The sequence below is a fragment of the Gymnogyps californianus genome, chromosome 4, assembly GCF_018139145.2.
Source record: "Gymnogyps californianus isolate 813 chromosome 4, ASM1813914v2, whole genome shotgun sequence".
Lineage (NCBI taxonomy): Eukaryota > Metazoa > Chordata > Aves > Accipitriformes > Cathartidae > Gymnogyps > Gymnogyps californianus.
The window spans coordinates 78,726,959-78,754,117 of record NC_059474.1 but is presented as its reverse complement, the minus strand read 5'-3'; positions in this window follow the sequence as shown (position 1 = coordinate 78,754,117).

Sequence of the window (27,159 nt, the reverse complement as noted above, 5' to 3'; positions counted from 1 at the left end):
AGCAGGACAGCAGCTCCAGTTAACAACCCCTATTACGCCGCTCATGCCCAAGAGGCGATTCTCCAACCCCCAGGGAATCAACTGCATCGCTGCGCTGCCGCCAGGACGGTGTCCCGCAGTGGTTTGCAGCAGCGGTGGATATCTCGGAGCAAAGACACAGCAACAGGAACTCAGATAGAAACTGCAGCGGGCATCTGGCACCAAATGCAACTGTAAGGTTGGATTCTAGGTTTCTTCAATCCAGGAACACTCGTAGTTAAACTAGATATGGGACAAGGAGAAAATACAATTTATATGAACAGGGAAAAAAAAGTTATTTCTATTTTATTCTGTTCTTTCCAATATTTTTTCAATCTTATCCCTGTGTAGCTTTTAGTTACACCTGAATCATGTAATCCAGATCCTCAGCTGACTTCAAAGAAACTATGACTTTTTCTACTTAATTGAGAGTCTAGCCCATATTACTTATCACCACAGTAATACGTTATGCTGACATGTGATCCCCCAAAATTTCCAATTCCTTAATTATCATCAGAATCCAAATTTTTCTGATTGACCTTACTGTCCAAAATTGGATTCAGTTTTAATATTATCTGCCTTCAGCTTTAAAGGCATGCAAAAGAAATCTTAGGCCCTACAAGTCCTTAATGAACCCTTAAGGTGCTCTCTCATAATGATTTGTTATGTTTCATGGTAATTCACAGATGCTGTGTCTCATTTTCCCTAGTTGGAAAAGGGTTGCTGAAAATATGTAAACATTTGTCAAGTGTTTGAAAATGGAAAGTATCAAATGTAGTACTAAAGATATTGATATTTACATATTTCTACCAGCGCGCTCAGCATTAGAGCTGGCAGACCTCACCCACAGTTACAGCAGCAAAGACTTTCCAAGACCCAGCGTGGATATCATCCCCCACGCTGATCCCCACCGTCCCTAGAAAGCAGCACACACAATTTCTTAGTCACACCATTAGCTCTTGGTGACTTCCTCAGAGGCTGCGGTGGCTGAGAGCACAGGATGGCCCATCGCAAGTGAACCACATCACAGGGAGGACAATCAGCCTCACCACTTCTCCTGTGTGTCATTCAGAAAATTACCTCTTTCGCGCGTTTACTTCTATACGTTACGTGGGTAGGGACGAGAAAAAGCAGGAATGCTCACGCTGGCTAAATTTTGCCTACCAGCATTTATTTCCTTAGCATCCTGCTTTAAAAAAGACACAGATTCCTATAGAGGGAAAGTCAGTAAATTAGTGAAAATTGTCAGCGAAGGACGTTAGCAGCTCTGAATTTCTCGATGCAGCTACCTGCGGTCACCCCCGCGGTGCCCGACACTTCCCACCGCCTCCAGAGAAAATCCGAACTTCTGCTTGCCCCCACGGCCTGACCTTTGCACGGTGAGGTGGGTGAGATTCATCCCACCCAGACCTGTGCGTGAAGGCTCCGGCCCCCATTTCCTAATCCTCCCGCTAGTCACTGGGACAAATGACAGCAGCGAGCGCGCCCAATGTTCACGAGGGAGCGGGGACCCTCGCAGGAGGAGAGCACCCGTACGGTGTGGGGGTGGCTCCCAAGGTTACTCAAGGCTGTTGCAGAAGCGGACGAAAGATTCGGGACAAGCGTGGCCACGCACCAGAGGAGCTACGGACCCACGCAGCCCGCATGCCTGCCCTGAGCTGCTCAGCGGGCCCTGCAGGGCACTGCTCACCCAGCATCACTGAACATCTCCAGGGCTAAGGAGTCATGCGACGGAGAAAGGATTCACCTCCAAAGGGCAAAACAGTACATGCCCAGGGAGATGAAGAAGTACAGCCACAGAGATTGCTGCCACAGGTGGGCCTATGGTCAGATCTGTCTGAAGAGGTTACAAGACACCGGGAGTCCAACCACAGCTCGCCAGCCACCAGCCCATCGTACCAAAGCAGGACAGGAGCATGTTTGGGAGCTGCCAGTCTTCAGGGTGGCTTTCTAACACTTTTTGGGTTTTCTAAGCGGTGGACTTCTGCATGACCAAGCTGAAAAGTCTCTCTCAAGTGCGAGAAGACGGGCGGTCTGAAGGGACGTGCCGCAAGAGTTTCAAACCTGCCGGGGTCAACTGCAGCGCTGTGATAAGGGATCTCAAAAATCAGATTATCGAAAGGGTCGGTTTCAGCTCCACTCTGCTGCTGGGCCAGTGTTTATTTGTCCAGGCTTGCAGGCAAAAGGTTAGTCCTTTATCTAGTTACGGCGAACAAAAGCGCAGGGAACACATAGGGGCAGATAGGTCAGACTGTCATGGGTGAGCGAACATCCAAACAACCCCAAAACCTTCAGGCCTTCTTATGGTAACCATACATCCTCAGTTGACAGCAGGGAGAAGAAGGGAGAAGAAGGGAGAAGAAGGGAGAAGAAGGGAGAAGAAGGGAGAAGAAGGGAGAAGAAGGGAGAAGAAGGGAGAAGAAGGGAGAAGAAGGGAGAAGAAGGGAGAAGAAGGAGAAGAAGGGAGAAGAAGGAGAAGAAGGGAGAAGAAGGGAGAAGAAGGGAGAAGAAGGGAGAAGAAGGGAGAAGAAGGGAGAAGAAGGGAGAAGAAGGAGAAGAAGGGAGAAGAAGGGAGAAGAAGGGAGAAGAAGGGAGAAGAAGGGAGAAGAAGGGAAAAGAAGGGAGAAGAAGGGAAAAGAAGGGAAAAGAAGGGAAAAGAAGGGAAAAGAAGGAAAAGAAGGGAAAAGAAGGGAAAAGAAGGGAAAAGAAGGGAAAAGAAGGGAAAAGAAGGGAAAAGAAGGGAATTTGTGTATTCAGAGTTGGCTGCAATGCATGCCAAGGTCATTTCCTTTCCCAAAGGGGGAAGATGTGGTGAGAGCTGTGGCGTGGGACCCAGTGCTGCCTTCTGGGGGCATCCCTTTGCTAGCGACTGGAAACGGCTGCGAGATCCTTGGATGAAAGTTACTGCTAAAGGACAAAGTGTCATTTCAATCTCACCGTTAATATTGCATTGTAAAACCCAAAAAGCTGTAAATTCAAAAAAGTCTCTGCTCTTTGGTGCTTTGTCCCCTCAAGGCATTTCAGCAGGCCCAAGAGGTTTGGGCGGGAGCCGGGCGGGGGGCTCTGCCGCGGGGACAATGCCCCCAGGTCCCGCTTCGCTCCCCACGTGCACATTTCACCGAGGCCTGCGAGTCGGGATCCGCGCAGTCCCTGGCTGAACAAAACCACGCCGAGCCCGTAGTGCCAAGTGGGACGGCCATGAACCCAGTGAGCAAAAGGTTGCGCCAGAAGCGTGTTTTGGCCTACTGGCAGTACATCTCGCTGACGTGTATGAATTGGGCATTTTCTAGTTAAAGCCCTAATTGCCTGGATTTTCTCATAAGCACTTTGCAACTGCTTTTTCTTAAATGAGAGGGAATTAGAACGCGCTCTGTAAATTAACATAGCACATTTCTCTCCCTGAGCCTGCCGCCCTGCTATCACACACTTGCAAGAGAAGTCTTACACTCTTGCTTTAAAATACCTGCTTAATTCAAATGTTAAATTAAGTTAGACTTGTTCATATGATGTTAAAGGGTCTTAAAACCTACTTATTTTTCCTAGTATGAATTTTTTTCAACTATTGTCCTATAACAGGATTATAAAAGTTTTAATTGACAGACATTAAATCTTCCCTGCAAAATTGTAAATTTAATACCCCCTAGGACTATTAGATTTTTATTCATTATTTCCCATTACTGAAAAATCAGTTTGAGAGTGCCCCTAGGGTCTTCCCCAAATAAGGATAAGATCCTATTAGTCCTACAAATCATACTCAAGTAAGTAATTCTTACCCAGGAGAAAAAGCCCACGGGGAATTAAATGCAGATTTAGTAGCCAAAGGAAGAGAAAGAATGGGGACTAGAAACCGTTAATGCCGCTCACTGATTTTTTCCTTCGCATCCAGAGACAAGCTGGCAGCTCTGAGACACTTGGCTTTCCCGCACCATCATCATCCCCATCTGTAAACTGCTTAATTTGCATCAGGTTTCTGGATTTTGAAATGCTGAGACACGTTTAGACTGTTTGACTATAAACAAATTAGCGGTAAATCTGCTGCACCTAAAGAAAGGAGAGAGAGAGCGTGCGCGCTCACGTCTTCACGATATTCTGGTTGCTTTGTAAAAACCATCTACCCTGTTTAATAATCCCTGCAGACGTGTGCGAAGAACCTGCGATCCCGTCGCACCTCCCGCCTGTTTCCCCACCAGCCTTTGCAGCAGGAGCAGCGGCTGGTCTAGCACTGCTCTATTTTGGTACTGAGCAAGTTAAAAGTGAGAAAGATGAAAAGCATCATTTTTTCTCATATTCTAATAAAGTTTCAACCCCTTTAAAGTTACTTTTCCTGGGAAAAAAAAAGAAAAAAAAAAAAGAAATACACTCAATTAGGCGAACAATGCTTTTCCCCTGTAAATCACAGGGGAAGTGTCGGCCTCAGTGGTGTGTCATGTTGTGAGCGTGCGAGGGTCACGCTGGAGGGGCACTCATATCCGGACCCGCAGAGGGGGGAATGAAATAGGAAAGATAAATTATTGCCTTTTGTTTTTCAGATTTCCAGGTGCTCGCAGTAAGTACCCACTGCTTCTTATCTCAGCTGTCACGCAAGCAACAAACATCTCTCCAACTACTGAATTTAATTACCCGAAAACCAGGGCGGTCCCAATTCGGGCCAAAACCCGAACAACCCTGCGTGCTCTTGAGCGATCTGTGAGAAATGCTGAAAATGCTGCGGTTAACTGAGCGCTCGCCCCTGCCCGGGTGGAAGGACACGGCCCACTGAAAGATGCTCGGCGCAGGATTCGCCTGCGTCCCTCTGGTAACTCAGGTATATTTTTGTTTATCGAAGCAGTCATGTACTGGGGGCTGGGTTCTCAGACCGCTCGTGTTGCTGATTACTCGAACGGCATTTAAAACCCATCCTGTAAAATGTCCCCCAGAAGATCATCACGTTTTTGTTGAAGTTATAGTTTCAGCTATCTCGCACGTGAACTGAAAAAGATGATGCCTTGCCTGCTTCTGACATGTCCCGCGTGACCGACGTGCTCCCCGGGGTGCAATCAAAGCCATCTACACAGTCACGAGATTTTCGGCTGGTTCCTGTTACAGCTCTGTGTTAACATTTATCTTTCTCCCGTTCAGTGGGTGTCCTTGCATACCGTAAATTAGAAAATTAATTCTTAAAGAACAAACTTCTTTTTACTATTTACTCTCTCTCCCTCTCTTAATTTATTTCCAGCTTTAAGCACATTCTCCTGGAGTTATGATTTATTACCCTGACCTATTTCCCGGTCTAAGGGCAAATACTTCCTCTCCTAATGACATCTTGTTAAAGTTTTCAAACATAACATCTCCTCAGCCTTCAAAGCTCCTTCCACCCATCCATAAGCATTAGCTTATCGGAGTCATTTTCTCAGGCAGAAACTATCCCTGTTTGATCTAATGAAGATTTTTGTCATAGGAGTAGCGTATTCTCAGTCACGATGTAAAACAACGAGTGGGGAACACAGCTTCTGTACTCTGCCTTTTCTCCGAGGCGATGCTCACTCACTGCACCGCTCATTATTTAGCGGAGCTCAGGCAGTACTTGAGTCCCTTCTCACTGGTCTTACCTAAGATACTCTCTTTCCTTTAACATAATTCTGATTTATTCTCCTTTCACTCCTGCCCGTACAGTCAGTGACACCTAAATACAGAGCTCAACAGCATTCAGTATCGCACCGGGTTCTCCATAAGCAAGGTAAACATTAGTCTTACGGGCTGTCTATACGCTGTCACGCAAGCCTTATATTCCAAACACCTATTTCTTGATATATAATTAGTCAAGGTTATCATCCTCGATTCTGGGCATTCCCACCAGTATGTGCACCCTTTCGTAAGGGCTTGCAAACTTGTTTTCTTACGTGAAGGAGGTGGCCCTTCCCTCCTTCAGTCAGGTCTACCCTTCTCCTCTGCATTTTATAATCAAACAGAAAAAGAAAGCAAAACCTCCCCCGTGACTTCAACTCTCACGAGTGGTTGAACTGGTAGCCCAGAGCAGCTATACAGTCTTCCACGTTAATAACATCAGCCCCTGTGAATGCACTGAACGAGAAACGTGCAGTTTTCATTAGACTGCCCTTAATGCAGAAAACGTGCACGTTCGGCAAGGTCGAATGGAAACCCGCCATCTCTGCTGCGTCCATCGGTACAAATTAGTAAATCTGCCTCCTGCGAAAGCAAGCCGGGGACTGAAAAGATAAATACCCACTTAGTAAAACAAAATAAAACCAGCTCTAGAAAGATGCAAGACCCTGAAAGAGAAATGAAATAGCCCCTTGAAAATAGTGAAGTAATGGGCTTACAGTTTTATTATTCGTATAAAGTTTAGTGACTTCAAAATGAACGCGAAGCCAAACAAGACTTGTTATCCCACTAAAATCTGTGCTGTAACTGAAGCCAGTACCCAGATGTTCCGTGGTAAAATCTGCCGCTTCGCTGCATAAAAGCACCACATACCCTGACGTACGGTCCTGGCTTGCCTTTATCCAAACCTACTTAGATTCTGGATTATTTTTCTAGCAATCTTTTAAACTGCCATGGGAAGCATAAAAGGTGGTCTCCTACAAAATCGTTTGGTGCCAGCTTGAAATGTAACCATTTACAGAAATAAAGCAGGATTTCTTTTTAATAAACTGTTTATTACCAGCCTTTCGGAACATAAATTGTAGAAGAAAAAGCAGGGTCTGAGTTTAATAAACATCTCATCTTTTTATATATATTAAGGCAGAAGACCCTGGCACACTTCAGAGCGAAACGTCCGGCAAACAGGCTCCATCCAGCCCTACCGAAGCCACAGGACGGGGAGCGGAAGGCCACCGTGCGGCTGGAGGCTTGAAACCACATTGCACAGCCAAGGTGAGCCCCTGCTCCCCCCGCACCATTAACTCACCCATCGCTACCTTCAGCTCTCAGGGCACCTCCCAGGAAGGGGTTTATCCCTTCATTTTCAGGGGGACTTCTGAGGTAGACAAACCTTAGGTGGACAAACCTTCTAAGGAGGACAAAGTGGACTTGAAGATGCCATTTCTGCCCCTACACACAGTTTTGGCATAGGAGCCAGGATGCCTCGGGGCAGCCCGGGCACTCGCCGAGCCGGCCGGGAGTAGCGCGGCGCCGAAGGAGGCCCAGGGCTCCAACGAGCGGGTCATTGCGCAAGCGGAGCCACGGCACCGACCCTGCCCGCACCGCCACGTCCCCAGCCCAGCTCGCAGGAAAAGGAAAGGCGCGCTAGAAAAACTACGGCAGATGGGCCGGAGCTGCGTGCCGGGAGGTTTAAACGTCAGATGAACGCCGAGTATGTGGTGAAGGCATTCGAGCCGAACAGGGAAGGCAGCACAGGCGTTACGTGATTTTGAACAGCTTGCTTGACAGTTTGCACCATATTGTATTTATAAACATTGGGGAAACCTAAACGCTTTTCCTTGGTGTTTCCGAACTAGTCATCCACAACAAAACAGGCATGCAGGGTGATCCTACGCAGCTCTGCCTCACCTCCGTGACAACCTTCTTAAAATTTAAAAAAGGGGCCCGTATTAATCTCTGCGGGATCAGCATTCTACACAGCGTTCAAATTCCCTCTCAAACTGCGCATCTGATCACCAAACCCCAAACTCCTCGGGGGGGGGCTGGGGCATGAGGTAACCCGCCGGCCGATGATGCCAGCAGCACGTCACGCGTGTGCCACCGCCTGCCAGGTGTGGCTCGCGCCAGGGAACAGCCGGCTCCTCTCGCAGGCACCGCAGAGCACGGCGCGTCCCTGGGCGGGCGCAGGACACGCGTGTTGTGTCATGCCGCCTCGCTGGCAGGGCTGCGATGACACGCTGCGGTGCCCACCCTCCACAGCAAAAAAATCAATGGGTTTTCTGTCCAGTGCCGCGCAGAAACAAGGACAGTGTGATGCACCCGCGGTCCTCATCACGGCAATGTGACGAGGCTGAAGGGATTTTTCAGACGTATTATAAAGCTCTTTCAAATTAAGAGGGGCTCGTTATCTGCTGACACAGAAAGTCCATAAGGGACAGGTATCGTTCTCCTCACAACAGGATGAAACACAGCCATGGGACCCCAAATACAGCACCCACACGTGATGCACTACTGCACATTTCTGCTTCATCCCATTTTTAATAGTCGAACTAGAACATAAACATCTCTCAGTGTTTTAAGACGTCCTCTCCTCCTTCAAATATTAACAAGTTTTAAATTCTAGACATTACTCTAAGTACTCAGAGACTTTAGTGGTACTAGAAAGCTGACCTCGGCAGCTCTCCTCTTGCAGGTATGCATTTTGCTATGAGGTAGGAGAGTGAGGCTGGGAGGATGAGGCATTCCTGACAAGAAGCAATCCGAAATGCCATTCCTAAAATAGCTAAGAATCAGCGATTTTCAAAGTAGTCTGAACAGAATCAAAGTTTTTCTCCCCGCTCCCTTACAGCACGGCCAAGGGTGCTGATGATGTCTAACACCCAAGCGCTATTTTTACGGAAACCAGGTTACGGCTAAGCCAGCAGTGCCTTGCCGGGGTCACTAACGTATAAATCACTCGCCGCCAACCGCCCAGGGAAGAATTCACCCTCAAATCGCTCTCGTCTCTTCCAGTTTTACACAGAGACAACTCCACCGGCTCAACCAAGCATGAAATCAGTGCACCCAGGCTGGAAGCCCATCGTTATACAGTGCTGGACAGGGTTGCCAATGCAGCCTGACTGTAGGATGCTCCAATGGAGACACGGTGCCACGCTTGTGTCACCGAATGTCGCCTGGTATCTGCTTGCAAACAGCCAGCCGGGCCAGGGAGATCTGTGTATTTACGCTGGGGACCATGCCTCCCCTCTGAGCTCGCCTCCTGCAGCTCAGTCAAGCCACAAGAACAGCGATACTGTTTAAGCGTTTTAATTAAAGATTGTAACTAGATGCTAACCAGATCCTTTGGTGGGGAAGGAACGTCCAAGGGACGCTACAAGCTTCATAACCCGCTCTCTGAAACCAGCCTTACAGAGGCTACCTCGCCCATGTAGGTGTCCACCGGGATAATTTCCAGAGCTGCCCTGGGCAGCACGGCACGGACAAGATCATGCTCATCCCTGGCACCAAGCTAACCGGTCTGAGGAAAGCAGCACATATTACCACTCAAGTGTTAAATACACCCAGAACAAAACTGCTCAGAGAATCACTGCTTTTCAAAAATCTACACCAGCCTTTAACTGTGAAGGTTTAAATACATAAAAGTTATATCTGCAAGTGATTAAACAACGCTTTGTAGCCATTGTCTCTGCGCTGTCGAAATAAAAACATGACCCAAGCTGCACGTAACAAACCTCAGCACTTAGATCCCACCATTGAGTTTTCGGTCTACTTTTTTTGGTAGCCACTTCCCCCCCCCCCCCCCGAAAACAAAGTATGATGCTAGCGAAGACGGAGCCGTTGCCTGTCTGGCACACACCCGCTCAGCGGCAGCGCCCAGGGGCGCCGGAGGACGAGCCGGGGCTCCCGGCGGCAGCCCAGGCTGCGGGGCACCGGCCGCCGCGGGCTGAAAGAGGGCAAAAACCGGGAGGAAAAAAACCAAACCTCAAAGGGGAAGGGGGGGGGGATCCGAAAGGGCGCCGAAGTCCTACCGGCAGCATCCCGCAAAAGCCCCGGCGGAGCGGTGCCGGGACGAGGGGCTCGGCGCTGCAGCCGGAGGGACGGCGCCGGGGTGGCCGCTCGGTGCGACACGTCCCCCGCCCCGCTTTAGGCGAGGGGTCCCGCAGCCGGTGGGGGGCACCGCGCCCCCCGCCCGCCCCCGCCGCCAACCCGCAGCCCCGACGGCAATCGGGGCCAGGGGGAGGCTGTGCGGGCGGCCCCGCTCCCCCGCCCCGGTGGCTTACCTTGCGGCGTCCGGTCCGGTCCCGTCCCGTCCCGTCCTGTCCCTCCTGCGGGGGGGGGGGGAAGGGCGAGGCTTCTTTTTTTTAGGGGGGCGGGTGTTTACCTTACCCCCCGCTCCGGTGGGGACGGGCTGCAACTGGGACTGTGTCACGCACGTCCCTTCGCGCTTTATAGCCCTTCCCTTCCCCACCCCTCCCCGCGGGAGAAAAAAAAAAAGGGGGGGGGGGAAGGAGGAAAAACCAATAAAAAACAGGGAAAAGGAGCCGGGAGCCCCCCAGGGCACCCGCCGCCGCCCGGGGCGAGGGCACGGCCCCGACTTCGCCTCCCGGGAGGAACGGCGGGGCGGCTGAGCGCCGGCAAAAGTTTGCAGGAGGGGCGCGGAGGGGCGCGGAGCGGCGGCGCCGGGCGCGTCTCGCTGCTGCCGCCGGGGCGGGCGGGCAGGGGTGCCCCGCGGGCGCGGCCGCCCCGCCCCGCCACCGCGCCGCTCCGCGGAGGGGCGGGCCCGCGGGGGAGCCCCGGTCCCGCGGCCCCGGGGGGCCCCGGTCCCGTCCCGTGTCCCTCCCCGCCCCCCCAGCAGAGCCGCGCAGGGCCCGCGGGGGGCAGCGCCGCGCCGCCCGGCTTTGTGCCGCACTCGCCTCCGCTGCTGTGCTGCGCTGCGCTGCGAGAAGCTACTCAACATCCATCTTGGAAGTGTTATCCTCCCTGGAAGTCGGGACGGGGTGACTTCGGGGGGATAGGGTACGCTGTGGGAGAAAAGGCGGGGGGGGGGGGGGGGGAGGCAGTGCTCCCGCTGCTCTTTTTCACGCAGCCGCTGCTTGGAAGGGGTTGGGGTTGCGGGAACGCTGCGGAACATCCCAACAGCGATGGACGCGGGAGAGAGGGCTGGAGAGATGGTCAAGGATGCGTGAGAAATGGGATTTATTAAACCCTCCTGCAATTTAGCAAATGGGTCTCGAAGCTGCATATGCAACCTCTCACCTCCTCATTACGTTTTAATCAGAGGCAGATTTCAGGTTCAGGGAGCGAGGGAAATTTTTCTTACTATTACCTGGGAGCTGCAACGAAAAGGTGGAAAGTATCCTTTGCCATTTAAAAACAGCCCCCTCTCTCTTTTTGTTTCTTTTTTGGCACATCAGTCATAAAAACGTCAAGTGCTACATAAGCATTAAACAAGTTATTACCAATAGCAGCTGATGGGTAATTTCCCTGAAGGTAATCATTCCTTCTCTACTACTTCAACAGATTTGGGGAGCAAAAATAAAATAAAACCTCCTTTCTTGCAAGACGGCTGAGCAAATCTGACAGCGAAGCCTCAGCGGGGGGATGCAAATTGTCATATTCTGTCGGGTGACGATCAGCTTCACTCTGTGAAGAGACAACCCCCAAAAGAGCTCACGTCTTCAGGGACACGTAGCTGTCCAGACCTCTGCTAATTGCCGTTAGTTACTGCCACTTACCTCCCACTCTGTCAGCTCCCAGAGTAGCCGGGTCGCTCACTGCAAGCCAGCGAGCACTCTGCCCAAGGGTCTGCTCAAAAATACAAGTTTGCCGAAAGAAACCCAGGATTAAGAAAAAGAGCCCCATGGGAGCCCCCATCCAGTTATCCTTCTGTTTTCATGTCCCTGTTGTTACATATTTCACAACTATATTTATCGTTTTCAAATAGGTTCAAGGGTAGGAGTTTGGGGAAGGGAGGAAAGACACAGAAGTTTAGAATTAATTTATGCATGTCTAAGGAAAACCGAAAAATACCTGGTATTCGCACACAGCATCCCGACTTCTTCCTTTCTAGAGGATCGTTTGCCTCCAACAGCAACACCTCAATAAGAAAAAAAATCTCAGCAAACTACACGTGCTTCTCTCTTCTGCTGCAGAAGACGCAGAGATTCAGTCATCCACAAATGGGAGAATCTGACTAAATAAGAAAGCCAGAATTAGTAAAGAAAACCCAGTGCATTCTGACTAGTTTTTCCCCAAGCCTTTGGAGGGTGCAGGAGCCAGCAGAGAGGGATGTGCGCAGGTGAAAGCAGGCAGCTACCTTCAGATATGATTCCTGGCACAACAGTATTCTGTAGAGCCTGCAAAAATGGCTGGCTCCAGTTTGAGGTCATTAGAGGTAAAATATTGCTACCCAGCCAAAGAGCTCTTGAGACTGTGCGCTTCACACACAGGCAAACCGATTATTTTTAACCCGAGGACAGTTTTAGTGCTATTGTTCTTAGAGGGTATTACTGTTTGTGATTTCAGCGGAAGCAAGATGACATCCCTGGGATATTATTTACTGAGATATGTGAATACCGACTCCTCTGCGTAGAGATAACTCTTTTTTTTTGGATGCTTGTGGTTCCACCTCCATCGCAACTGTAAATCTCTATCGTGATTTAAAGCGTAGCACAGAGCGACTCCCAGCCAGAGGAACAGTTAAAACACTTTCACAACAAGATTTGCCGTTCTCAAAATTTACAAGGTACAAAAATACTGAACACAGATATGGAAGGCAGATTTGGGATTTAAACGCAGAAAATTACGTGAGTGCCTGGGAGCCAGTTAAATGGAAACCAAACAATGAAAGCCCAAAATAGGGAAAATTCTTGTGGGTAGGTGATTCCTTTTAAATCCATTTAACTGTCCCAGGTACTATCCCAGCACCTAGGAAACTGGTATTGAAATGCTATCCCCTGAATCCAGAGATGATTCATGTTTGTACAATCTTTACAGGAACAGGTCCCAGGCATGGCAGCGTACAACACCCAGGGCGAGAAGTCTTTGACTGTAAAATGCTGTTCCTTATGCCGGTGTGGCAAAACTGAGAAACTAAAGGGGGAGAAGATCAGGAAACCTCTAAACGACTTGGTTCTGGGCACTCATCTTCTCCTTCCAGCCTCTCAAAGGCTTCCAGGGAACTGAGTTTTGCCAGCAAAAGTGGGAGCAAGAAGGAATTTCAAGAGCTGCACACTAAATACTGATGAGAACCAAATTATTCATTCACATGCAGTCGCAATCTTTGTCTGTAGCTGTGGATCATTTACTCGGGGGCTGAAACTGTTTTGACTTAAGTGAGCAAACAAATATCCAAAATTTGGAACATCTGTAATTGGTTCACAAAGGCGACTGTAAACTGTCTGGGTAAAAATTGCGCTCTTCACGGTTTCACCACGGTGGGAGACCCTATTAGAGCGGAAGGATAGGTGCTACCAGAAAACAAGATGCATGTTATGTATTATGGAGAAAAAGAGGAGGAAATGTTTAATAAGCTATCCAGTGAATAAATCTGAATAATAAGTCTTTCCGAAACAAAAATGGAAATGGGCAATTGGATATTCTAGAAGGAGAGAAAGAGGGATAATTCATCATATAAATAATTCATTGCAAATTTTAGCACCCAGTGCTGCTGCGCATTTGGTATGGAGGGCAGATGACACTGTGTGTGCTTGCATGCGTGTGTTTAATTGCGTGTATATATAATTTTTTTCACCCAATTATGTGGTTCTCATTGTGATGCAGATCTGAAGATCTGTTATCAGTAATCCATCGAGTAACATTTGTTGCTAGGGAAAGGGTATCGTTATTTATTAACCTCAGAAACTGAGATGCTAAACCGAACTTATCAATCAATTATGCCTCCTAGGCCATGATGGGTTTTCGTTATGCAGCATCACACAGTGCTCACTCTCTCAGAAGAGGAATGGACTGGGCAGCAGGGGCCTCGAGAGGCATCTAGGAAGCATCTGGCTCGGTAGCTGCCGCTGCCTTCCCCAGCAGAGCAACGCACGAATGCCCAGGTGGAGTCCGAGCAGCGACAGCGTACAGGTAAGCGATAAAACCGAAATCGTTTGCTGTAAGCATAGAGAAGGTGCTCCTACTTTCAGTAGAAACGCTGATGTTGCTTACTGGGTTTTGCTTGCCTGAGGCTGAGCCACAGGTTTCATCTGAGTAAGAGATCAAGTTTTTCTTCTGCCCGTTAGGCAGCAAGCGGGTGCTGCTTGAAGCAGAGTGACCTGCGTGAGAGGTGACGGCCTTTCAGGGCTGGGCAAAGCACGAGCCTGTAAGAACATCTTCCCCCGGTGCGCTGCTGCTTTGCCAAGCGCAGCCGGGGCTGGCAGGCAGGCAAGGAGCAGCGCACCCAGCACACTTCCACCAAAAACCCGGAGCTACTGCGACCAGCGGCAGGGCGGTGTGAGCGTCCTGCAAGCGCTCTGCCAGCTCCCTTCTCGCCTCAATTACGGTTTCTTGTTTTAATAAGAGACATTTTCTTTACCCTATCTTGAGAAAAATCAAAAGCACGTGCAGCAGTTGGCGTGCCGCTTGCGATTTAACTCAATATTTCTCCTGCATCACTTAAAAGTGCTGGTGGGAGAAGGATAAAACAAGACACCTCAACAGCAGAGCGTGGTTAATACAATTTCGCGACACCCCGTTACGTGCCCTCTAGGCTTTACCCGGCTGCGGTGTAAACTGACGCATTGCCGCTGACCCCAAGAAATTACACATTTGGGCTGCCCTTAACTCATTACTTGCCTGTTTTATCCAATTATGTTTTATTTATTAAGCTAATCTTCAAAATCTCTTGGTGTTGACTGTTTTACACCTCCAGTGCATTGTTTTTAATCCTACTGTTTTATGAACTGATTAGCAAGACTTTTTGCTCCAACAGCACAAAAATGAAACACAAATCTGAAATACGGTCCTATTCAATCGAGTAGCCAGCATTGGCATTTCCCAGGTCATCACCAGAAAACACCTGCTGTTAGACACTACTGTAGCACTTGTTTTATTCTGCCAAATTTGACATAATATTATAAAAGCAGATTAAAGATGAATGATTTCACTGTAAAATCCCAAATCTGCATGTGAAAAATAATGACAAGCAGAGCTCTCACGCTCCAAGCATTATTTCTTAATCATAACTTTATTCTACTGAGAAAAGAAAAATGATGCTATTTCACAGAATTTAATCTAATCTACATTCCAGATAAAACTGTTAACAAACCATTGATTTAATCTCAAGTGCCCAATAGACCCCTTAAACTCTGATGCAAAATATCTATTCCGCTAATTAAAACAAATGAATTTAATAAAGGAGAATGGTATGATAATTAGACGTAGTATGAAGTATAGGCTACTTTGATCTAGAACACGCACTCTTTAATTCTTATGTGACTAGGTGTTCCACAGACACAGCCCAGACCTCAGTTCTTGTTATATTCCTGTCTTCAAAGAATAATTGTTTTAGACACGTCACCGCAAAGTGTTTCTTCAAGTCACTATTTTCAAACACAGTACTACACACTCACACAATGGAGCAACAAATTCTTTCCTTGGCAACAAGAATCAGCTGTTCAAAAATGGTATTTAAAACGAAACACTAACTTTTTTTTTTTGCATTTAATTCTTCACCTGCCCTAAACTTCAGCTATACATACAGCTTCTGCACACATGTGGACAAACAGGACATTCTACTCCTCATAAAACCTCAGTGCAAAAGTAGTAATTGCAATCTTCAGGGCCAATTTGAGGACTCTGTAAGTACTTACCTGTGAAATACAAAAGATTGCAACATGCGTGGCAGAAAACTAGAATTGATTTGAAGAACTGATTTGGGGTTTATCTGATGACAACTGACTGAGAAGGATTTGCCTTTGCACAGGACAGATGGGGGTCTGTAGTGTCCTAATTCCTTCCAGGCCACTGAAAAATCCATGGCATCAACCTCCTCCTCCTCCCTCCCTCAAGGTGAAGACCAGCCTTTGATATCCTCAGCTCCCATTTCAAGACTGAGACTTCTTCCCTTCTGGTTAACCAATGACAAGAAGAACAAAGAATTACAAATTCTACTCAGGAGAAACACCCAAATCACCCTCATTACAACATTTTTCCCTTTGGACTTTCCCAGAAGATCCCAAGCTGAGTGTAACATGAAGATACTCAGAATTCTTAGCATTTTTGTACATCTACGGCACACAACGTTGCTGTGTGCAGTAGGCATGGCGCTCTCGTGATAGAATAGCCCTGAATAAGCGTTGACCCATGTCACTGAATGTATTTAATCAGCAGACACCCATGATTCCTAGGAAATTGGAATATGCAATTTACTTAATAGACAGAAAACACTGAGAAAGAGTGAGCAAAAGAGAAATTGTCAGTCATTGACCAGATGACACCATTGCTGGGAGAATCTGAAATATATCGGACCTAAGATTTGATTCTGTGTAACTACTGATAAGGACCAACGAGGGAACAAATTCTTAACCTTTCTCCTCTGGGGAACCCCAGGTTTCAACTTTATCCATTTTCAAAGTCTGCACTATGGGCTGTAACAATACAAAAAGAGGTTAAATTAAGCATGGTGGAACGTCTGGCTACTGTAAAACTACAACTAGCTGCCACACAGCACTTAAAGTATACGTCCAGCTACGTTAACTCACGTACGCTCCTTTTCTCTTATCCAAGTGTATCCAATAGCACCCAGCAATTAGCACTGATGTTTTGTGTGCGGGCATTCACTTATACAGAGTGGAGGAGAGCTCCAGGCAACAACAGAGTGGGATGGCAAGCTATAAAATGGTTCTTCTAAAGGCATTATTGAAGGGAAGCTCATCCTACATGATTTAGAATAAAAGATCATCTGATTGTTTTTCGTCTCACAAACCCAGAAATCGCATGGTACGAGGCAGTAGGCCTGCTTCATGTTGTCTGAAACTAGAGGCCGTTCGGTATGAACACATTTTTTGGTTGGCTGGTGAAGCTTAAAATAAATCCAATAGCAAGTGGGTCAAATTCAGCTTTACGTTACGCCCAGGACATCCCCGGTGCCATCAGGATGGCTACGTTGTGTTACGGAGAACGGAGATGGGCTGCAATGACTTGACTGTTTCATCAGAAGGTGAAATTAGTGATATCCATTCATTTTGCTTTCCACGAAGAACGTGGTTTATTACTACCTCACGCTGCATGGAGCAGGGGCTGAATCTCATCGGTGCTCGTACCACCCATGTTGAAGATAAGCATAATGTCCTCATAGCCGGAGTGTTTACATTGCTCTCTGATGTATTAGTGTAGTTGTTTGATTACATGAATAACAAATGTGCTTCTAAAAATGTGTTTTTAAAAGCTTTTGAGGCACAAATCTGAGAGGTGACGTGCATACCAAACTAGCGCGGTCCTGGTGGCAATGGCATGTAGCTGGACCTCTGAATTCACAGATTACGTCTTTCAGAAAACTTCACAGACTAAGACGCGCTTAATTCTGCTTTCTTTGCCACACTCCAAAGTTTTATTAGCTGTCTTTTAGGTAACTAAGTGTAAGGTTGAATACTTTTCCTTCTCACACCCCAATCGTATTTTTTTTTCCTCTAAACCATTAAAGCAAGTGTTCCGGTGCTTTGATTTTATATGGGTTTAATAGCTAAGGGGTGTAATTATTATAATTAAATACGGGAAGCATACTAAGGGACAGAAAGATTTGAAGAAATGAGTGCTAAAACACAGTTCTGCAAAACAAGTCGGCGACAAGAAAATGAAAACATCAATGAAAGCTTCAAGCACTTCTAGCTGCAAAAATACATTTCCTTTTTCCGCATCTTTAGCGTCGAACGTTTCCTGTTAAAAGCAAGCGCTTGGGAAGCCAGGCTTGCTCAATTCAACCCCCGTTACGTGAAACAAGCCAATAAAAACGAGGTCTATGTCCTATTTTCTCAGCTTCTGCAGCAGCCTGCCGGAGCTTCATCCCTCAAACAAGAGCTCCATCTGGTGGACTTTCCCAAAATGTCCAAGCATCCATCCAGCCCTCCCGGGGCCAAACTCAGGTGCCCCAAGGACACCTGGGAATTTCAGCCATAACTTACTTCAGGGGGTTGATTTTGGTCCTTAGGGTCAAACCCAGAGTTACAAACCCCTCCAACGAGAATTGACAGGACCGCCCATCCGGCGCCAGCGCTTTGCCACAGAGTTGGTCTTGCTTTGCTCCACCCTGACTGTGCGTTCAAAGGACAACTTAACCGAGAGCTCACCCTGCCTGGCTGTTCAGCTCTCACAGAGGAAAGTCGTAACCAGATTTGTGTCAGAGAGAGTCTCTGACTTTCTGTGCCCTGAAAATAACCTATGGAGTTGTCTTAAATGCATTTTCCGATGTCAAGCCTTACAACATCCCTGTGCAACCAGTATCACAGTCTTTACTGATGGAGAAAACAAGACACAGGGAGACTAAAGGCTACTTGTTTCCTGAAGAGAGGCACCTAACACCCTCTGAGACATATCTCTGGGGGTCCTATTTGGCTATAGCTGCCCATACTGAAGGGCATAAGCCTCCCATTGCCCAGTACCGTATCCACAGATGTTTTGGATACCTAGTGGCCTCTCAGATAGCACTAGGTGACTGTCTTTAGACAACAAACTGAGCCAGGTGGGACTTGCTTCTGGTCGCACAGCAAACCAGTGACAGGAGCCCTGATCCCTAAGCATCTTCTCCAGCTACTGCACGTGGCTGCATCGGTGGGAGACAGCACAGCTCAGGAATGACAAGGTTCCCAAGTTTGCACTTTGGGATGTTACCATAGTTTTTAATCCTCTCTTATTAAACAGTGGATCCTGTTAAAGATATTTTGCTGAGTCTAAGTAGGACATCTGTTTCAAAGATCTATAACTGCTTCCCATCTCAAGTGAACAGATGATAAACACCAATGCAGAAGATTAAAAGTTACTTGTAATAAATTGCATTGGCCAGGAAAGCAAAATTTAAAAACACACAAGATCGAAATGATATAGAACACAATTATGCAAAGCTTAAAAACCAACATCTTATATAATAGAAGAGATTTGTCTCTGACTAAAGAATACAGCATGTGGGAACGCACATAACTTGTTTGCCTTCAGAAGCACTCACTGTGTTGTCTCTGGTAGGAGCCTTCACAAATTGGACAGGGTAGCAGGATTCATACGGCTATGTGAACGGCTTGCACATAGCCTCAGATGTCCATGTGTAGTCAACAAGCCCGACTAGTTTGTCTGGTTTTTCATAGTATTCATACGTTGTGAGGAGCAAAAGGCACAAGAGAGACGCTTTCTATTTACAATTTCCTTGTAGCTAAGCACATCAGAGCTATTCAAAAGAAGTTATTTGCGACTCTTGATAAGCTCAAGGACTGCTTGTTAGAAGATGGGCAATTAACAGAAAAATGCAAGAAGAGAACTGAATGTCTGTGTGTGGTCCTCAGGAAAGCCCATGGGAGAGCTTGCCTCAAGACATTAAGAAATCTGTGCAGATGAGCTTACTACCAAAGCCGTAAGGGCCAAGGAGGAATTGACGGGATACATTTATTTAATCTTTCCTCTCATTGTTACACCACCAGCTGGAGGAACACAAGGAGTCAACTAAATCAGAGAGTCAGAGTGGAAAGAGCACCCCTGAACTAAGTGGCTGGAAATACTTTTGGGGTATTACTATTCCACATGGAATTGTTTGCTTAAAGACAATTTTTCTCAGCACCAGCTTTAAGGTTTTTCATACAAGCCAATGAAATATTTTCCAACTCCAGTTTCTTCTCCCACTGCTCCACGCAGAACCGGCATTTATTGTCTGTAAACATCACAACCTGCTGTGCCAGAAGGCTCTGAGGAATGTTACTATGATCACTGCTTAAAAAACTCTTACACTGAATACAAGAAACATGCAGGCAAAAATCTCACAAGCCCCAAGTTTCTTATTGGAATCTACTTTCTTCTGGGGTCCACGGGTAGCTCTTCTTTTTTTCTTCCACTTTTACTAATGTTTCTGGGGATAATCAGAACCCAAACCTGGAAAAGGAGGTCCCTGTGGCAAACATGTACCCCCTGGGAGAGGAAAGCGCTCCATCGGACTGTATACAGAGTATTTGCACAGTGCTAACCAGCTAACACAGAGAGGGCAAAGTCATGCAATGCCTTTGCGTACAACCAACAGTTGATGTTACCAGTTGTCCCAAGGACAAGTCCCAAAAAATAAGGACATCACCTACCTAGCAATATCCCCAGCATTGCTGAGAGAACAGGTCTTTCAAGGGTGCAGGGTTGCTTTCTAAGATCTGTGAGTGTTGGCTCAGCAAGGAGAAAGGGAAAGGAAACAGCATTTTAAAACCAAGCAAAAGCCAAATAGGAAACATACAGCTTAGAAGCCACTCATTTTCCCATTCACCATCATAATCTCTGAAAGCGGGATAAGATGCAGCACATTTGTTTTCAAACGATATTTTACTCCTGTTAAGAAAGAAATGGGATGATGGAAAACTAAAGAGGGGGACAGCATTAGCATCAGCTACAGCTTAGCCACAGCAATGCAATACTGCGTCAGTAAAGGTCTGGCACTACGCAGACAAGGCAGCATCCTCAGGTGCTGTTTATTACATCCCACTTTTCCAGAGAAGATAGAGAGACTTCTCTGTGAAACCATCAAGGTGATGATGAGCATGTCCACAAAAATCCCATTGCCAAATCAAGGGAAGACCAGCATCAAAGCACTTCAGCTGCGCTAACTTCAGCCTGGCATCAATAACGACATTTCAATTTATTGTCTAGATTAGCTCTAGATAATAGCTCTAGATAGCCAGCCCATCAACTTATTTATCATGCACTGATTTGTAAAGTTCTCTTGCTTTATTGATAATATTACAGATTTCCTCTGAATTGGCCTGGATCTGGATTACAAATGTTCTACATTTTATGTGCTCATTCCCTCTAGAGTCAATAAAGCTCCTTCCAGCATAAAGTCACATATGCAGTTGTTTGAAGAATTTTATGATCTCCAAAGCAGAGATGAGTCTGTATAGCAGTGACTCTATTTTGATACCCTTATTCAGACGAAGTTTCCACTGATGAAAACAGACAGGTTGGACTCCATCTTCTGAACATGTCCTGATTTTTTATGTATACACACGTGAATGTGCACATATATTACTGACATTTTACGTTCTGATTTTGCTGATCTGCTGACATACGATTTCATCAGTGAATGACTACCAAAAATATAAAATATAAAAGCCTCAGTTCCCTAAATAGAAGAATGCACCAGGCTTAATTTTATACATGAGGTTGCACTATTTTGGTGTGCACTCCCCTTGTGATACATCTTCAGAGCACTGAATAAAGATGGAGCTTTCTTTCACTGGAACACTAGTCAACTGGAAACACTGGAAAACCAGCCTGTCATGTTACATGAGTGTAACCTTATGTAACCCTGCCTTGTGTTTTATGACCATAATGGAAATAAAGATTGATCACTCTTACCCACCTCTCTGCCTTTTATGGCTTTATGAGACAGCCTTCTGAAAGACAGCTGTTCCTATACAAAATGAAGAGTATGAAACAAAATACTCTTATGGAAGCAATACATATATCAGAAAAATGTGTGTATGGTCTGTAGTATAACCACTCAGGCAGAAGCTGATCACGTGCCTAACTCTGCAAGATTCAGATCATGCAGACTGTAATATCAAGAAAAACATCACACTAATGCCATAATTATCTGAGTGTCCACAGTGCGTAACATACACATCCCACACGTAATCGTTACGGCCTGCCTCTCTCCCTCAGAAAAATCTGTAACCTATGGGACCAGGGATGGAGATCAAACAAGGCAGCGTGGCCCTGGGTCGCTGAAGCTGGGTCTCCTAGGGACAGGTCTCGCCTGGCTGAGGTTTGGTGTGGATTCTCTGATGTCTAATAAGCCCGGAGTTCACGCTAGGATTTCCTTGAGCTAAGAGGTTCCCCTGTCTTCTACCTGCCCACCTCTAGGAAGCAAACACCCTTGAGACCTGCTGGCTTTCTATCAAATTTGACTGAAGCTGGCAAATGTAACATTTCGTAGATGTTACTAAGTCACTGGGAAGGCCTGGCAGACACATGCATGCAGCCAGCACAGCTTCACAAACGCTGCTCCGTAGGAAACCAGGCAAAGAGCATGGACCTGTTCCACCTGGGGCCCTTCCCCTCCGTGCAAGGGTAAAGGCAGGGTCGTACTTGTGTTTGGGAACTCCTAAAAATAATCCACTCCCTGTAATGAAGAGCTTGTGCCTTGCACAATGCAAACCAGCTCTGTGAGGTGAGGGAACAGCCCGGGAAGCCTTTGGGTAAGCCAGTTTTTATACTGTACTTTCTCACTACAAAGGAAAGGCGTTTAAATTGCCAGGAGTGGTTTTTCAGGCTTGTCTAAAATTATGTAATTTCAGACAAATCCAGCCTTTCTCTCAGCTGCGAGCACAACTCTGCTGGAGAGGCGCTGACCTCCTCCCTCCTGCTGAAACACCACACGCCGCTGGGCGAAGGAGGCTGAGGAGAGGAAAGGTGTCCGCTGCCCATCGCCACTCCAGCAATGCTCACAGAGGTGCACCACGAGCCTTTCCGCAGTCTGCGGGCAGGGAGGAGACGGTGGTTTAGCTCTGGAGGCCCCTCATCCCGAAAGGAAAAACAGAAGTGGAACAACAGTACGCTTTTGTAAGCAGGACAGACCGCTTTGGAGCCCAATTAAACTGTTCTAGTAAACTGAAAGTACTCTTATAAAAGAGTAAATAAAAATCAATGGAAATGCACTTTTCCCTCACCAGCGTATAAACAGAAAGCCGGCACTGAGAAAGCAAGCGTGGTGGCAGGGAGCGGACTCTGCCAGCCCTGAATACAACACGTCGTTAACACAGGCAAAGCTTCTCAGCCTGGGAAGACTTAAAAATTAGAGCCTGGTGAGGCTTGAACTCCAGGTTAAAAAGAGATCTTCATTTTCTCGTACTACAACGCTCTCCCCTGGGGACACAGCATACTGACTTTTGTTATGTGGCCAGGTTAAAAGATTTTGCAATCCCGCTAGATTTCTTTCCTAGAGGAAAGAACATGTATATTTATATATTTAGCTCTTACACTCAAACCTTCATAACTGAACACTTTTTTTCTGTGTATACTATAAATATGCGAGTATACACATGAGCACAAACTGGGATGCATTCACGTGTGCAGGAATGTCACCACCTGCACGGACAGTCCTCAGACCTGGAAGAACCTGAGTTATCTACACGTATTTTTCCTACAGAGCAAGGAAAATGCATGCAGTTTAGCAAAGCCAGAATCAGCCTGGCTCTGCAGAGCCCCACTGGGTTTCTGGGGACTTCAGAGGCAGAAAGTCTGCAGAATTTCAGGGACTGATCTGTAGAAGTTTAAAGTAGCCTGAAGAATTTAATGGAGATTTAGATGCCTGCAACTGAAATGTAATATTTTCAAGAACAATTGACCAAGATGAATGGCATCTGCTTCGTAGTCATGTTACACCCTACTAGCATACATAAATCGAGGTGCAATGTCTGTATTATTTTCTTCTCAGATGATGAAAGGCTTACAGTCTTCATAAGATTAAGCGGTTCTAAACCAAAATGAAATACTGCTCGTAAACAGTAGTGATGTTTACATACAGAAACTAAACAAAATTGGGTGGAACAGGCTGAATGAATCAGAACAAACAAGAAACTTGTAAGGGATGTTCCTTCCTTATTAATATCCTCCCCCTCCCTGGTGGTACTAAGATTTTTTTGTTTGCCTTTCCCACTTCTCTTATCTGTGCTTTCAGACACATAGAGCCTCACAACATGCTATAGCTTGAATGTTTGCATTCATCAAAGTGAAAACTTCTATTAATGAGAATTCAGTTATTTGGAAAAGTTTCCTGGCGGTACAGCACCACCTTTCTAAGTTCACTTCCAATGGGAATTTTACTTTCCATAAACCTCATTCGACTCATAAAATACAAATAAATGGTTTGCTGTGACTCCAAAGTAAAGGACTTCAGAGGAATGAGCATGAAAAGTGGAGCCTGTCACAAGCATCTGTGGAACAGTGGGAAGTTATGGTAAGCTTGTGAATAGTAGCACTGTCTAAGGCTCCCCATGGGAATACTATTAAATTAACAGCACATTCAGATTAATTGCTTTTTTTTTTCTGGGGATTTTTTTTTCAGTTGCCCAACAGGTATCTTGTAATGCAGAATTGTGGTTCACAGAGGTCACCCTGTAATGCGGTGGGTTTGATTTGGTGGTAAGGTTTTCTGGTTTTGCAGCTTTTTCTTAGCTGTGTTTCAAAGTCCCGAGTTATTAATTTATCAGACAGAAATAGAAAAGCAGCTACAGCGCGCTGACTCAACCACACCCAAATCCTCAGGGAAGTCAGTTGTCTCTTCAGAAGTCATGAACAGTGAGATACCAACATCACACACACGCTTTGGATTTTAATTATCACTAATAAGGATTAGGAACAGTCCCTGTGAGCAACCAATTTTGCTGGCATTACTGAGCCAGACTCAAGCCTGCTTTTCGCTAACTGTAATGCAATATTCATGCTTCAAATCTGATTTTAGCGAGTTCCCTTCCTTTCTAGAGCAAGTACATCACTGGAGGCTCCAAGTCTGCTGTTTGGTATCCCCACCCTCACTAACTCTTGACCACAGGGGAATTATAACAGGGAATAAAGTAATTCCTCCCTTGCTAGTGCCAATGTAAGAGAGCATTGTTATACCAGTTCATAAGTGATCGGCTTTTCTCCTGTACGGCCACAATGTTCCTTCCTAAAAGAAAGCTGAAAATATGGGGAGATTGACTGCCCCTCCGAAGCTGTTTTGGTGTCTGAACAGGTCATTTATGCAGAATTGTATTTGAAATATCCTGCTCTTTGGTGTTGATGACCGTGTTTTTCTGGTATCATTGCTAGTCCTTCCATTCAGCACAACTAGGATTTTTTTCTTCTGACACTTTGTTTCTACAGCTTCCATGCTGGGTCACAACTAGAAAGGACAGGCTGCAAATTTGGCATTGTGGAGAAAGAGAGAAAAAGAATAGGAATTACAAAAAGACCAGCTCTTATTTCAATCTTCAGAAAAATGCAGCTCTTTCCCAACTTTTAGCATAGAGAAATAATCTGGCTGGTACTTTATGCCTAGCCTTAAGTAACAGTTTTAAGTGACTGCTATATTTAGTCAAAGAGATAGCTGGTGTTGTGAATGACTTGCAAAGGACCTATGCGTGTGCCAGCTCTACAGGGTAAGGCCATTGCCTTAAATAGATTAATTTGGGATTTACACGACTAAGAGCTGAGATACAGGATGTCTGAACACAGGAAGGCACAAAATTAAAACTTCCTCCAAGAAAATTAAAACATCTCCCTCTCTCTTCTCAACTAAACCAAATAATTAAATGAAAGAAACCATCCTGATGATGAAAATGCCAACAAAGGAGCTTTACCCTTCGTCAAAGCTGTAACTTCTCTCTCAGTCAGGTCATGCAATACAAACATTAGCAGCACACATCCTGCTTTTGCTCCATGAGATTTCCCTTCTCCAAATACTTTCCCTTGGCCTGGGAAGAGCCTTGGTCTGACACCTCCCATTAGACCAACAAAGTTGCAATCTAGGGTCTGAGTCTTACAAGATCTTAACTCCTACAGTGATCCACAGATCGTATCAGGAACCGTGCCCCATCACGTACCCTACCTGCCTGCCCTCGTTGCCCTCAGCCCTGCTCTCACCACCACCAGCCCATTTCACAGTTGGTGGCCAGCGCGGACCCTTTGCTCTTGCATAAGCAGCCCTTGAACAGGAAGCACCTGGGTGTTCCCCATTTATAGGGCAGGTGGAAGTGAGGCTGTTGCTGCCGTAAGTGAAAACACAGCATTAGCCAGCATCCTGGCTCCTGGTGGGAAAGTGTTTTATTAATCAAAAAAATACTTTCCACCCTGTGGTGTCTTGCAGACCTTTAAACTTGCATCTGCAAAAATCAGAGAAATTCTTCTGTCATTCTCACAACAAAGTTAAAATACAGAAACCATTTTTAAAACTTGAGGATTTTTTTTTTTTTTTTTTTTTTTTTTTTTAAAAACAAGAGAGAGAACTTCAACCTGATTAGAAATACTCTCTAAGCTCAGCACAGGGTGGTATGGGCAAGGCAGAATTTCCAGCTCATTAGGGTAAGGCTGCATTCCAGTCTATTATAAGGGGAAGAACAGGGGGAGCTGGAGCAGTTGAGCTTGCTTGACCAAAATGTATCGTCATACACCACCAGCTCTTTCTCATTCTATTCTAGTTTACAGAAAGGGAGAGGGGATGAAGACCGAAATTTTGGGCATCTGTCCTGGTTTCGGCTAGGACGGAGTTATTTTCTTCCTAGTAGCTGGTATAGTGCTGTGTTTTGGATTTAGTAGGAAAGAATGTTGATAACACACTGATGTTTTAGTTGTTGCTAAGTAGTGTTATACTAAGTCAAGGATTTTTCAGCTTCTCGTGCCAGCTAGCAGAAGGCTGGAGGGCACAAGAAGCTGGAGGGGACACATCAGGACAGCTGACCAAACTGGCCAAAGAGCTATTCCATACCATATGACATCATGCCAGTATATAAACTGGGGGAGTTAACTGGAGGGGGATCGCGGCTCGGGAACTAACTGGGCATCGGTCAACGAGTGGTGAGCAATTGCATTGTGCACCACTTACTTTGTATAGTTTAATTCTTTTAGTATTGCTATTGTCATATTATTATTATTATCATTATCATTGTTTTTCATTCCTTTCTGTCTATTAAACTGTCTTTATCTCAACTCACGAGTTTTTTTTCCTGATTCTCTCCCCATCCCAGGGGTGGGGGGGCAGTGAGCGAGCGGCTGCGTGGTGCTTAGCTGCCGGCTGGGGTTAAACCACGACAGCATCTCAATCCTAATTCCCCCATGTTGTCATGGAAAGTGAAATGCTGACAGAGCAATGACTGGTAGGAGGTTGGGAGTATGACGTGGAGCTAATGAAGTGCAAGTCTTTGGGTGTGGGGAACCAGAGCCAAAGGGTACAGTGCATTCTTTCATCCACAGCATTCACTATGCATTTCTAGTTTATAGATATAATTCCTATAATTATAATATCTAAATAATAAATTTAAATAATAAAATATAAAATAATATCTATAGTTTATAGATATAATTCCTTTCATCTCAGAAGAAAATATTTTCATTGATGATGTGTTCTTACTATAATTCATGAGACTATATCTAACAACGTAACGCTTTGCATTGCAGTAGATAACACATTAATCCCTCTTACAGGATTGTAGAATGGCATTCCTTGCCAGTGGATCTAGAAAATAAAGCCTTGACCTTCTCCTAGATATTATTAAAAGACAAACAAGAATGGCATGCCAGAATTTGAAAGACCATTGCTAGTAAAGAAGGTTTAGAAATCAATCATGCAGAGAAGAAGTTGGGAAGTGGGGTTACAGGAGAGAT